The sequence below is a fragment of the Prenolepis imparis genome, unplaced genomic scaffold (assembly GCF_030444845.1).
Source record: "Prenolepis imparis isolate NDT839.2.m4 unplaced genomic scaffold, iyPreImpa1.0 SCAF_22, whole genome shotgun sequence".
NCBI classification, from domain to species: Eukaryota; Metazoa; Arthropoda; class Insecta; order Hymenoptera; family Formicidae; genus Prenolepis; species Prenolepis imparis.
Genome location: NW_028141180.1, coordinates 505,169 through 508,973, shown reverse-complemented (window position 1 = coordinate 508,973; position 3,805 = coordinate 505,169).

Genomic DNA, 3,805 nt, shown 5'->3' with positions numbered 1-3,805 from the left:
CCTTTTCATGTTTCCCGCCGACAGTTCCGTGCATGCCGACTTTTCATCTAAAAGGTTTATAAGAACCACCGATACCTCCGTAAAAGCATCTCTACACGCCCGACACGCGGCCTCGATAGTCGCACGCCTCTCCAGCGTCTCCTTTCCGCCAAGCAAAATCTTGGACACACTATCGCTATGTCTATTTATCATTGCCCTAAGCGCATTTACTCTAGAGGCATTTATCACATCCAAATTTCTCTCTGACATACCTGATAAGTTCATAGATGCGGCGGATGACTGCCTTGAAAGCCCCTTTCCTCCTACGCCACTGTCGGCATGCCCGCCGGCGCCCACACCAGAATCCATCTCAAACGACCTTATTTTGATTCCCAGTAAACAATGCCTCGATCGATTACAAGATGTACAAGGAGCGAGTCGAAAATCCTTCCACAAGTCCGGAAATTCGCAAGCAGCCGAGACTGACCAAAGCAGGGGTGAGACAAGTATCGAAAATCAAGTAAAAGAGCCCTTGACACACTGTCCTATAAGAAAGAAAAAGGCCCCGGAGGGCACGAAACAGCAGAAAAATCGGTAATAGCCGCGGAGCGAAATAAAACACGTCTGTTTACGACTACTCACCGAGAGAAGAAGAGAGAGAGAGAGAGAGAGAGAGATGACGCGAGGTTAGGGACTGCTAGAGAGATAGCGCTTAGGAGAGAAAGAGAGAGCGCGAGGTGAACGCGAGAGACAGAGATAGCGAGAGGCGCATTCGAGAGATGACGCAGTGAAGGAAAAGAAGAGGAATTTTTTAAATGAATATATTAATTTAATATTAATTATTTTTAATTATGAATAAATGTGTATTATACATTTGTGTGTGTGTGTGTGTGTGTGTGTGTGTGTGTGTGTGTTTAAAAGAATATAAATGGATATAAATGTATATAAATGTGAATATATAAATGTTTATATAAAATGGATATAAAATTTTTAAAAATATATATAAATGAATATAAAGATAACAATATAAAGATGAAAATATAAAGATGAAAATATAAATGAATATCATAATATATAAAAATTGTCGGTGGTGGAGGTGGCTATGGTAAAGCCGACGATTGTGGATGCGAGGCGGTGAGGCGGCTGAATGCTAGGTGCTGTGAGAAGCGGAGGCGACGGGGGACTCCTGCATAACAGAAAATTTTTATTAATTATTTTAATAATTTATAATTTATTTTAGAATATATTTCAAAAAAATAAGAAACTGATACTTACAATGCGTACACACCGAGCACATGTTCCGGCTAAATATCATACATAGCGGGGCACGACAAACGCTGCACAATTCTTGTTCTATTATGTTAAACATTCTCGTATAATGTTGTCGTACAACACAAATGTTTGGAAATAGTTCCACATTCTTATAAAGCAGCTAGTGCACAGTTTAATATTATCCCAAGGTACATAAAACAAATTTAAAACGCACATTTTCAACGATGCATTTATAGTAAGCATCTCAACCGGTGCCACAAATTGTATAGTTGTTTCGGCAAAGTCTTCACAATCATCACTATTATAATCAGAGTCTTCAAGAGGCTCTATCACTTCTTCATCATCAGATTCATTTATCACTTCTTCATCATCAGATTCATTTATCACATTTACAATTCTATTATTAATTTCTTCGACTATCATTACTTCCTCGTCATTATCACTATCCTTAATCATAATAATATCTTCATCCATTTCTTTTACTCTGATCTGTGCTATACGAATGCTAAAGACTTTTTGACGCGGAGACAGACTCTCTCCATAAGTTTCAACCCCCATCCCTCTCAAAATTATCGCAATTCTTCCTTAAAAAAATATTTAGGAAGATGTTTCGCTCTCGTTTACGACCGATTTTCTGCGAGGGTACAAAGCAGCCGAACGTTGGCGCCGATACGTTGCATTCTTCCTTAAAAAATATTAAGAAAAATGTTTCGCTCTCGTTTACTGTGGAAATTTGATTTCGCAATCATTGCCTCTGCACCGTATCTTCCTTCCCAATGTGTAAGGTTTACATCAACCCGATTACGCACATTTTCCATCGTTTTGCCGAATACTGCATTATTCATAAATTTATATAAATTTTTTTCAAAATTATTTTTCGCGTGTGTTCTAAATTGCGTATTAAGTTCGATATAATTTCGAAGCCATGGAGATTGCGCGAATTGTAATATGCGATGTATTTTTGCAACGCGAAGGCCGTGACGCGTACATTGCTAGGGTCGGTAGTGTATCACATATCGCTTCTTATCATATAGCGTTGCGAGAAGCTTATCTTCCCGCTTGCCTGACAGCTTGTCGCGTGTCGGGCAAAACGGTAGGTCAGTGTGCGTGTCGTGAAGATGTCGTGGATATTCTAAATCTACCTCGAGGATGTAGCCTGTGGGTGAATCGAGCGCGATATATGATGTGTCGAAATTAGATACATCGTCGACCCATTGAAAATCAGCATAAGGCAATGGTTGACACATTGCCCATCCATACAAATTATTTACATCGAAATACATTAGATACGAAGATGGTTTCAATGGATCGTACGACTGCATGTACTTGTTATTAGCGTGTGCATATCTGTTTGAACATTGACTCAGACCGCCGTTATACCCCGTTCGATAAACATTATCATGTCAACGTCTGTAAGTAATTCCAACGTAATTTTTGTATGCTTTAACATGGCGTCCCACGTATACCCGGGGAGAGTATAATAATACGCGGGGTCGCGCCCATAACTCTCGATACATTTATCCCGGAAATTTTCAAAAATGTCAGCTAATAACAAGACATCAGTTTTTAAATATAAGTCGCTATATTCGCCCAGCGTTTGAATGGAGAACCGCTCCCACGTTTTCGGCGTGCGCGTAATCGCTCTCGGATACTGTGTCGCCGGTCAAGGAACTGTAGAATGATTCGCGGGGCGGTAAACACGTATCTTGCAACCTTTCAAAACAGTTGATATATTCGTATGGAAAGACGCCCTTCCGTGTTAATAGATTGAAATTTTCGGTTGATAAATTTTGAAATTCCGAATGTAAAATTTTGAGTTTTTCTTTACTTAGAAATGATGCCAATTTGTCGAGACTAGTATTGAGAAATTTATATGAATCGATAAAATCGTAATTTTATGCAAGCTTTCCAATCTTTGTCATCGTTGGTACTATTGACAGTTTTTGTAAATGATATATATTTTTCCTTAGTTATTGGAAGTGAATCGATTCCCCCTTCGAAAGCTGTAGCTATTTCCTTAATTATGAAATGTGAGTCGTAACCGGATAAATTATGAAATACTATTGGAATACAAAAAAAGTTTTTATAATTTAAGTTGCAATTTGAATGTGCTGGACCTCTGTACCGCCCGGTCAGATGGCAATGATCGCGTACGCGTGTATCGTCATCTTGCGTGAATGGTTTCTCACATATATGACAATGTGTCGCGCTATGAAATTTTTCCCACTCGTCTGATGTTAAATTTACCATAAGGACGTTAGTTGCCAAAATATTCTTTACGCGTATCGCTAAATTTTGTAGTTGTTTGGAAAACCACGAAACGCAATCTACACTACGACGAGAATAATACTCGGATAATGAATCGTCATATGAGCAATGTACATAATATGCTATACTAAATACTTGGTGATGTTGAAAGTTTTTTTCTTCTTCCGTCTTTGTCAGTATGCATTCGAGGTCAGCGTATACGACAAAAGGAAGCCGTTCTTTCCTAGTGTAGTTGGTGCAGCTGAGCCACTTGTCCTTATCGCTCGGTAACCGGATAGCGCAGTAT